This window comes from Saccopteryx leptura, chromosome 4 (assembly GCF_036850995.1).
Source record: "Saccopteryx leptura isolate mSacLep1 chromosome 4, mSacLep1_pri_phased_curated, whole genome shotgun sequence".
Lineage (NCBI taxonomy): Eukaryota > Metazoa > Chordata > Mammalia > Chiroptera > Emballonuridae > Saccopteryx > Saccopteryx leptura.
The window spans coordinates 219,248,390-219,259,438 of record NC_089506.1 but is presented as its reverse complement, the minus strand read 5'-3'; positions in this window follow the sequence as shown (position 1 = coordinate 219,259,438).

Below are 11,049 nucleotides of genomic sequence, written 5' to 3'. Positions count from 1 at the left end.
ATATGCATCTTTTCACCGCAATACACCATAATTGAGTATAACAGCTCTTCACTATAATAAACCGTAACTGAGTATAACAGCTTTCTCAGTTCTTAAGAATCCTGAAACCTAAAGGTAGTCTTGGGGACCTCCAACCCTTGGCGACAGACTAGAGGCTTGGCTCATGATGTTTCATTCAGTTTCATCTTCAACAGCACTCGTGGTGACACACATCCTCAGAGGCCATCGTCTGAGATGAAGCAGCAGGGCGTGGCCAGCCGCTTGGAACCCAGGGCCGCCTGGTCTCGCAGCAATGAGTGCTAATCGGGCTGGGGATCTCCCAAGGGACCGGGTGCACCTCTGGGAGGGTGCACGGTGTCCAGACGCTGTCACACTGCTTCTTCTGGCTGGGTTGTGTTTCTCTTAGAAGAAGACGCCAGGTGCCGAGGGGGCAGAGAGAAGTGAAGGGAGTATCAGGGACGAGACAGCATTCTTCACTCACTCAGCACCCAGACAATGGTCTATAAGTGTCTGCAGGGAGCTGCCGAGGGCGTTAGGGGGGCGCCCGTTACAGGCCAGGGTAGCTGGAAACAAAACTGCACTCAAGGAATTCCTGGCTGAGTTGTTTTTTGGGGTTTTTTTTTTTTGTATTTCCTGATTAAAATACTTATTTCGAAGAACAAAGCGTATCATGGGCACTGTTAGAAGAAAGGGGCAGGTGACGAAAGATGTGCAGTATTGCTATTTGTGTGGAAGGCAACCGCTCTCCACATACAGCCACACGCGTGCGCTTGGTGTCTGTTATGGGTCACGGTGTACTAAGATGGCACACGTGCTGCCTCTGTTGTCTGTGTACCTCCACATCCATGTCTCTGCACCTGTGCATGTATGAATCTGTCACATACACGCTTGTATCTATCTCTGTATCGATTGCCAAGAGTCGTTGGCACCCATTCCGCACCAACAGGAATGCACAGCTTGGGGTGCGGTGAAGAAGGAGACGTTACTGGGTGCAAAGGGCTCAAGGGTCACACAGCAGGGCTGTGAGACACAGCGCTGTCGTGGGGCGGCTCGATAGAGTTACAGAGTGGGGGTGACAATGGGACAACCATGATGTGACCCCGGGGCCAGGCCCCTCTTCAGCAAGGCAGCTGTGCTCCGCTCTGCCCCGCTCCGTGCCGTCTGCTCGGCTTTGTGCCCGTCTGCTCCAGCAAGGTGGCTTCAGCTCCAGCTGGGCATACACAGTGTTCAGTCTTCAGTCAAAAATACACTAACTGGCCAGGTAGCTCAGTTGGTTAGAGCGAACCCACCAAGGTTGTGGGTTCAGTCCCTGCTCAGTGCACACACAAGAATCAACCAATGAAACAACAAATCATGGTGTGTGTTTTTTTCTCTCTCCCTTCCTCTCTTTCTAAAATCAGTAATAAACACAAAATGTACACTCTCCTGGAGTTGTCATATAGAGACAGAAATCCCCGTCCCTGGTCACTGATTGGCCAGGACAGAGCCACTCTGATTGGTCAGAGTTGTGCAGCTTTGGTTGGATGAGGAATACCTCAATTCTACTGGTTGAAATAGAATTCCAGGCACTCCTTTATAAGGACTGGCTCATATAGCAGCAGGCAGTTTAGTGTGGGAGGAGGTAGTTGAACACAGACTTCTCCTCCAAATGCTGTTTGTGTGAGAGGTCCTGGGCAGAAATAGCTGCTAATAGCTGCTAGATTCTTTCTTTCTTTCTTTCTTTCTTTCTTTCTTTCTTTCTTTCTTTCTTTCTTTCTTTCTTTCTTTCTTTCTTTCTTTCTTCTTTCTTTCTCTCTTTCTCTCTTTCTCTTTCTTTCTTTCTTTCTTCTTTCTTTCTTTCTTTCTTTCTTTCTTTCTCTTTTTCTTTCTTTCTTTCTTTCCTTTCTTCCTATCTTCCTTCCTTCCTTCCTTCCTTCCTTCCTTCCTTCCTTCCTTCCTTCCTTCCTTCTTTCTTTCTTTCTTTCTTTCTTTCTTTCCTTCTTTCTTTCTTTCACCTAGTTAGTCATCAGGAGCCTTTCTTAGTAGGTATCTTTGTTTTCAGGGTTCTATCTATCTATCTATCTATCTATGATGTTTCTAGACCATTTCTGGAAGAAGACAAAAGAACAGGGGGGTGTAACTGCCTCCAGGAAGCAAAATAAGAAGTCAGGGATTGCATTAGTTTCTTATTGCTGCTTTAACAAATTGCCACTCGCTTCATGGTTCAAAACAGCTCACATTATCTGACAGTCTTGGATGTCAGGAGTCCTAACATGGGGGTCGACAAGACCAGATTCCTCGCATAGGCAGTACAGGGACCTACTCCCTTGCTTCTCCAGGTCCTAGAGGCAACCACGTTCCTTGCTCACAGCCCTGCATCCCTCAAACTCCGTTTCTTTCTCTGACTCTGACCAGCACCTTCCTGCTTCCCTCTGAAAGGACCGTTATGATCCACTGAATCCATCTGAGTGGTCCAGAGCAATCTTCCCGTTCCAGAACCTGAGCTAGTCGCATCAGCAAGGCTCCTTGTGCCACCGACGGTCACCTAGTCACAGGCTGCAAGGGTGAGACAGAGACATCTCTGGCGACCATGATTTGCCAGCCACGAGATTAAACAAGAGATCTCATTGTCACTGGATATAGTTGTACTTTTAAGATGATTTACCATTGCAGTGCTCTAGTAACTATTCAAAATTTATTTATTTATTTATTTAATTTTATTTTTTTGTATTTTTCTGAAGCTGGAAACGGGGAGAGACAGTCAGACAGACTCCCGCATGCGCCCGACTGGGATCCATCGGCACGCCCACCAGGGGCAACGCTCTGCCCACCAGGGGGCGATGCTCTGGCCCTCCGGGGCATGGCTCTGCTGCGACCAGAGCCACTCTAGCGCCTAGGGCAGAGGCCAAGGGGCTATCCCCAGTGCCCGGGCCATCTTTGCTCCAATGGAGCCTTGGCTGCGGGAGGGGAAGAGAGAGACAGAGAGGAAGGAGGGGGGGTGGAGAAGCAAATGGGTGCTTCTCCTATGTGCCCTGGCCAGGAATCGAACCCGGGTCCCCCGCACGCCAGGCTGACGCTCTACCACTGAGCCAACCGGCCAGGGCCCAAAATTTAAAGTTATGTTTATATTTGATAGGATAATTGTTATATATAATGTTTTTTTAAATCAAAGGTTATTGTAATACGGGTTACACTGTCTCCTTTCCTGCCCTGGGGTGTCCCAGCTCCTCCTTGGAAGCAACCACATGGCTTGTCTCTTATGTATAATTCCTCTTTTTATTTTTAAAGAATCCTGGGGGAGGGAGGAGGACGCGGCCCGGGGTCGGAGTTTTTGGCGGGGAGGCAGCAGAGCCTCTGCCTGGTCTGAGACTCTTCCTTCTGCTTCTCTTTGCGGGTCCAAATCTTTCAAAAATTCAGCAACTAGATTTCGTTTCTGACTGTGTGTCGAGCGTCAGGTTAGATCCCCAGCGAATGAACCAGCTTGTGTTCTCATGTGGCCTTGGAGCTGGGGGGGGGGGGGGGGGCGGCAGGCAGAACCAATGTGCGGAGGGCTTCGCAGGGACAGTCCCCTCTGCGTCTCAGCCAGGTGGAGCTCTGCTCTGCGCCCCTCCCTGCCTCCCAGCCCCTGCAGCTGCAGGAGGGGTGGAGAAGGAGAGGCGGCGGGCTGCTCCCGGCCTCAGCAGTGGTCCATGCGTCTTCCGGGAGGGCACCGCCTGTCTGCGGTGTATTTATGCCTGGACTCCTGCTCCAAGACAGCCCTCTGATCGGCCACAGCCTGATTTCCCTGGGAACCGCACGGGTGTGCGGCCGTCAGCCTGTCTGATGTAGGGTCCTCCCTGGGCTGTTCTTCCAGCAGCCCACAGGCACCAGGCGGGGAAAACACAGATGATGAATAGCTCTCCACTTTCTGTCCCTGCCCCTGGGGACCCCGGGGCTCAGCTGATTCATTTCAGTGCCTCCCGTCAGGCCTTCGCCGAGGGCCCCCCAAGACGGAGGGTTCCCCCCAGGCCCTGCGCACTGGCTGTCAGGGGCAAGTTACCCTTGGGACGATACCATGCGCTGGAACTTTCTGGGGTTGACTTTCTCTTTTATCAGGCTGTACATTTTGAATCTTTAAAAGTCCAGATTATTCCAGATACCTATGCAAGCCATCAACCACAAGGGTCAGTACATTTCAGACAAAAAAAAAAAAAAAAGAAACATGCAGGGGAGAGAGAAGGAAGTATCAGAGACAGACAGAGATGCCACTGCCTAAGGGACGCATGTCCCTGAAGGACAACAGGGGAGCGGTCCCTGAGAGGTGACATGCTGGGGGTAGAGACAGAGACACACCTGAGAAGATGGGGTGGTGTCATAAAAAGACGTAGGCCAGAGGCAGAGACCCAGATCCACGGGCCTTGGCGACACAGCTGTCCTGCGGTGCTCGGAGACACAGGCAAGGAAGTGGAGAGACGCCATCTTTCTCACGGGACAGACCCCGATATTCTTGGGGTCCGTTCCCACCATTCTGGTTTCTGGTTTGCAGATTCGCACCTTCCTGGCACCAGGGCCGATCTTTTCAGAGTGGGGAGAGGGCCACCTGCCTCCCCTCCCATGAGAGATTCCCCACTGGCAGACACAGCATGAAGTCGGGATGACTGACCTGTGACACAGGACCTCACTGTGTGGACAGGAGAGCTCGGTGCACAGGGGGGAGAAATGGGGGTGCATTCACAGCACCAATTTTCACGGGAAGGTTGTCCTCCTCCCAGTCCCCAAGCAGAGGGGAGTGGCTCTAGAATTATAACCACAGGGCAGAATCCAGTCAAGCGAGGAGCCCATGGTGTCAAACACCTTTGTTTTACAGCTGAGCAAAGACCGGAACGGCGAGGCGACTGACCCAACGTCCCACCAGGTACAGAAGCCTGGCTGGGACCCCGGCGTCTGGGGCCCTGTTTCAGGGTTTCAGAACAGTGGGACTTCGCCTCCCCACTGACACAGCCAGCGTCTTACTCTGTTGTGGGGTGAGAAAAGCCGGATCCCAGCTTGACCTAGAATGGTGGAGCAATGGGGAGCTAGAAATGGCACTTCCGAAGGTGGTCGCCGCTTTGCTGGAGCACCGACGGGCTCCCTCTCACACTCCCACAAAGATCTCGGCTCAAAGGGATAAATCTGGCGCAATTCTGAGTCCGCGCTGGTGTTGAGAAGCCCTCGTTTGAGAGCAGAATTTATTAAATATTGTAATCAGTTCAATGTCGCTTGTTGAAACGCATTCCTTCATGGGCTTGTTAAATTTAGATTGTGTTGAAAAGAAGAGAGAGAGAGAAAGAGAGAGACACACACATTTCCCTGTCTCTGAACTCTTAAGCTGCCACATCGTGATTGGGTCTGTGTTAAGGAAAAAGCTCCCAGCGGTGATAATTACCCCGATTGTGGGAGGAAGGCGGTGACATTTCGAGATGATTCAAGAGGACATTTTGTTTTGTAAACACTCTCTCCCGATCAAAGCCTGTCCTTACTTTGGAAAGAGCAATATAAACTTCTTCCTTCTTTCTTCTTTCCTTCTTCCCTTCCTTTGTTTCTTGAACAATGTGTCTAATTAATTTTAATTCTTTGAGTAACACATGATATTAATAGCTAACATTAAGCACTTTACTGGCATGAATGCTTTAAATATTCTTAATTTCCTACGAGGCTGATATTATCAACTCATGCTACCAATGAAGAGAAGAGGGACAGAGAGGTTAATCGACATGCCCAAGGTCACACAGCTAGTAAATGGCAAAGCCAGGATTCAAATTCAAGACACTGTGGGTCATGCTCCTACCTACCTGCTATGCCCCGGTGCCCGTATAAACACCCTCCCATAAAACTACAGTTTTTCAGATAAAGCTAACATCTCTTTTGCTCTCCAACGCCGTCCCTGTCTCTTCTCCCAACAACCAAGGTGAGCAGAGTTCCCTTTAGCTTGGGAAATACTCGTCCTATGAGAAAACCAACAAGTCAGCTCTCTATGTATCATTTTTGAAATAACTCTTTCATTGAAACATTTTCTAGTCTGGAGTCCTGTACCATCTATTCCATTTAATTTAGCCCTTCTCCTTCTGACAGCCATGTTGGGGGGGGGGTCCCTAACTTCTCATTAGGGCGAGCAATGCCACAGTCTGTGCGACAGTGGGTCTCAGGGGCAGACACCGGGCAGGGAATCACTGAGTTCAGCTGGGGTGTTAACAAATATCAACACTGACAGATACAATCTTAACAGCAGTCCCTGAAAGTCACTGTTTCTTCAGTGCCCCAGCATACATCCTTAACTTTTTAAAAAAAATAAAAAAGCCACAACCTCCGGGGGAAGAGGTGGGTGCTTCCCTCTACCCGGCTGCGACAATCAGCCCCTCGGTCGTGTGGCCTTTGCCTCTGCCCACTAGTGTTCCACGTTCTAGGTAGGTGCAGGCCTACTGAGAAAAAAAAAAAATCTAAAAAAGGCTTTTCTGGGGTCCAGGAAAGTTTAGCAAACATCGGATGTTATTTTTTTTTTCTCTCCTCTTGGAGGTCTGGGAATCATTGGGGGACACTGTTGTCGCTGTGGAGATTTTTAGGAATAGGGGACCTTGCAAGGGGAAAACGATGTGCTCACTTCAAATGGAAACCTTTCCCGCTTTGGTTTATTCGTTCATCCCAACCTGCAGCCCTCCGTTCCCCGGTTCATTGGTGAGAGGTTCCCGCCTGCGTGCCGCGCGCTGGCTGCCGGGGCTGCAGGATGAGCAAGATGCGCGCGGTCCCCTCCCGCGCACAGAGCTCCGGGTGTCCCTGAGGCCCCGTTCATAGAATCAAATGCCCGCTTCGGTCTTCTCCACTTACTTGAACTGCCGCCCACCTACCGGCCAGGAACTTCATCTTGAACGCTAGGCAGAGGGCCCCGTTCCCGCCTCTGAGGGTTGGATACGGCCTCTGACTCCATCTCCGCGGTGAGAATTCTGTAGGACAAACACAGAGATCTGAAAAGCATTTGAGCTCCGGATTACCTGTGATTGTGACAGGTCTGTTTAAATACTTCAGGATGGGTGGGCCCGAAACCTTGAGATGAACTAGCCACCCAATCCGCTAAGAGACAGTTCTTTTTGTAAAAACACGTTATTGAGAAAGTCCTGCCGTCCAGACGGCACGGATGAACCCGGAGGGCACTAACTACGTGAAATAAGCCAGACACACACGGAAGGACAGATGCCGCCTGGTGCACTTGTGCGCTGCTCGTCAACTCCCAGAGGCAGCAGCTGGTTGCCGGGACAACGGGGATGCGCTGGCGGAAGGAGACAGGTCTTCATGGGCGGCGCTTCTGCAGGTCCCGAGAACAAAAGAACTGATTGGCTGTATGTGGAACCCTCCTTCCCAGGGTGTTGGCATAGGGAGCAGCCTCAGAAGATGCTCTAATGCAGTGGTGGTCAACCTGGTCCCTACCGCCCCCTAGTGGTGGTCAACCTGGTCCCTACCGCCCCCTAGTGGTGGTCAACCTGGTCCCTACTGCCCCCTAGTGGTGGTCAACCTGGTCCCTACTGCCCCCTAGTGGTGGTCAACCTGGTGCCTACCGCCCACTAGTGGGCGTTTGGGCTTTCATGGTGGGCTGTAGCAGAGCAACCAAAGTATAAATAAAAGGATAAATTTAACTAGAGTAAGTTGTTTTATCAAGATTTATTCTGCCAAACAGCGAAAATCCGACATAAAGTACTTGGTAAGTAATTATTATTATATGCTTTAACTTGCTGTAACTCTGCTTTATAAATTTTATAAAGTAAAGTTACTTTCTTACTTTATAAATCACCATGACTGAAACCAGTAGGCAGTTAGAAAATGTTACTACTAACAGAGATACAAAAGTGGGCGGTAGGGATAAAAAGGTTGAGTACCCCTGCTCTAATGTCTTCCTCCGGAGTAGAGAATAGATTCGCTTTCCGCGAGGATGCTCGCTGCTTACTATACAGGATCCAGATTGCCTGAGCTCAGGGTCTCCTTCCCCTCACCCTGCTGCCTGTGAGGATGTCATCTCGCTGTGCAAACCAGGGCTACACATGCTGATACTCTGGCCATCACCATCTCTATGAGTAAGACTCTTTCCCTTCATTTCTGACCCCGGGGGTCGTGTGTCTTCCTTTTTATTTTATTTTTTTGTATTTTTCTGAAGTGAGAAGCAGGGAGGCAGAGACAAACTCCTGCATGCGCCTGACCAGGATCCACCTGGCATGCTCACCAGGGGGTGATGCTCTGTCCATCTGGGGTGCTACTCTGTTTCAGCTGGAGCCACTCTAGTGCCTGAGGCAGAGGCCATGGAGCCATCCTCAGCGCCCGGGCCAACTTTGCTCCAATGGAGCCTTGGCTGCAGGAGGGGAAGAGAGAGACAGAGAGGAAGGAGAGGGGGAAGGGTGGAGAAGTAAATGGGCGCTTCTCCTGTGTGCCCTGGCTGGGAATCGAACCCAGAACTTTCACACGCCGGACGGACACTCTACTGTTGAGCCAACCCGCCAGGGCCGAGGGTTGTGTATCTTCTATCAATACCCAGCAACCATGGCAGTCTAACTCATTAGCTTGCAAATAGGGAAATACCTCAATTGTGTCCATCACTAGTACATTTATTCCTCCATTCAGAGAAGTATGTATGTGTCTGCTGTGTGTCAGACACCAGGAGCACCGGGATGAACCGATAGTCACGGGCCTGCCTTCCCTCAGTGAGCTTCCGTCTGGCAGAGGGCACCTCAAACAGAGTAATTTACAGACTGTGAATGTGCGGGGAGGGGGGGGGGAGGTACAGAAGATGCAACAGTGTAACCAGCAGGGGCACCAGCACTGTCAGAGGCCCGTGGGAAGAGGGGAACACAGAGGTGGGGGCGAGGGTTGGGGTGGGAAACCCCGTACAGAGGCACTGAGGTGCCACCGGCTGTCAGAGGCCCGCGGGGAGAGGGGGACACAGAGGTGGGGCGAGGGCTGGGGTGGGAATCCCCGTACAGAGGCACTGAGGTGCCACCGGCTGTCAGAGACCCGCGGGGAGAGGGGGACACAGAGGTGGGGGCGAGGGCTGGGGTGGGAAACCCCGTACAGAGGCACTGAGGTGCCACCAGCACTGTCAGAGGCCCGCGGGGAGAGGGGGACACAGAGGTGGGGGCGAGGGCTGGGGTGGGAAACCCCGTACAGAGGCACTGAGGTGCCACCAGCACTGTCAGAGGCCCGCGGGGAGAGGGGGACACAGAGGTGGGGGCGAGGGCTGGGGTGGGGAACCCCGTACAGAGGCACTGAGGTGCCACCAGCACTGTCAGAGGCCCGCGGGGAGAGGGGGACACAGAGGTGGGGACCAAGGGCTGGGGTGGTAAACCCCGTACAGAGGCACTGAGGTGCCACCGGCTGTCAGAGGCCCGCGGGGAGAGGGGGACACAGAGGTGGGGGCGAGGGCTGGGGTGGGGAACCCCGTACAGAGGCACTGAGGTGCCGCAGGCAGTGTCTCCGCTGCACGGACAGGTGACCAGAGTGACTATAGTGGACTAAGTTGAGGGAGAGAGTGGCATCACGTGCTTGCAGAGAAATAGCAGAGAAAGCAGGAAATTCAGATCCTGGAGGCCGCAGTGTGGAGACTGTATTTTATTTAAAGTAAACATGAAAATCACACAAGTGTTGGAAGAACAGGGAGTGCGGAGGGCAGAACCTGGCTGATATATCTCCGTCTGGCAGTCGGGGGAAGGAAGGGGCGAGGGTGCGACCCCGGGGAGCTGGGTCTGCCCACCCACCGCCCTCTCCGGGTCCAGCCCGCTTCCCCCCATCCCAGGCTCCGGTCCTGGACCGTGTTTCTGGCCGATCTTCTCTCCTTCTCTCCTTCTCCACTCGCTGCCCCCCTGTTGCCCAGCAACCCACGGTGCTGGTTGCCTCAGCACACAGGGAACAATGTGTTCCGCTTAAGGCGCGGAGAGGGTGAAGAATGAATCCGGAAGCCAGAAACGTGGGCAACCATTCAGAATGGGCCGTCGTTCAGTTGGAAACAGAAAGGGGATTTGCAACAGATGAAAACAGGAGATAGAGCCTTTTGTCCGGGAGGGATCACAGACCATCCGTGAAAACACCAGCCAAGCGCTGAAAGCCGCACCGCTGACGTGTTCGATGGAACAGGACGGTGAGACCTACCGAAAACAGAGTGCGAGGGAGTGAGTGTTTATCGAGGAAAGAAGGGCGGCAACAAGGTGACCTTTTTTATTATGGGACATGATGCAGAGCCAGTGGCAAAGTAAGGCGTGTGGTAGGATCCCTATCGAGCGAACGCTGATGTGATTGAAAGTCTGCGGTTGCGTTTGCATGAACATGGTCACGGACACTGGTGTTTTCTTCAGTGTTGTTGGGAAGGTGGCTCTCAACCCTGGCTGAATATCGGGATCAACTGGGCACACATTCCCTCCTTGCTACCTAAATTTATTCTAAAATAACCTTTTCTTTTTTTAAAAAGATAATGATTTTTAGAAAAGGTTTTCTTTTTTGATTTGAGAGAGAGAGGGAGAGAGATCTTAGTTACTTCACTTTATTTGTTCACGGTTTGCTTGTTGCTTCTCGTTTACGTGCCTTGACCCGGCAAGCCCGGGGGTTTCGAACCAGTGACTTCAGCCTTCCAGGTCAACGCTTTATCCACCGTGCCGCCACAGGCCAGGCCAAAATAAACATTTTATAGACCTTTTTATTTTGGAATAAGTTTAGAATTGACAGGAAGATTTTTTTTTTTTTTTTTTTTTTTTTTTTCATTTTTCTGAAGCTGGAAACAGGGAGAGACAGTCAGACAGACTCCCGCATGCGCCCGACCGGGATCCACCCGGCACGCCCACCAGGGGCGATGCTCTGCCCACCAGGGGGCGATGCTCTGCCCATCCTGGGCGTCGCCATATTGCGACCAGAGCCACTCTAGCGCCTGAGGCAGAGGCCACAGAGCCATGCCCAGCGCCCGGGCCATCTTTGCTCCAATGGAGCCTTGGCTGCGGGAGGGGAAGAGAGAGACAGAGAGGAAAGCGCGGCGGAGGGGTGGAGAAGCAAATGGGCGCTTCTCCTATGTGCCCTGGCCGGGAATCGAAC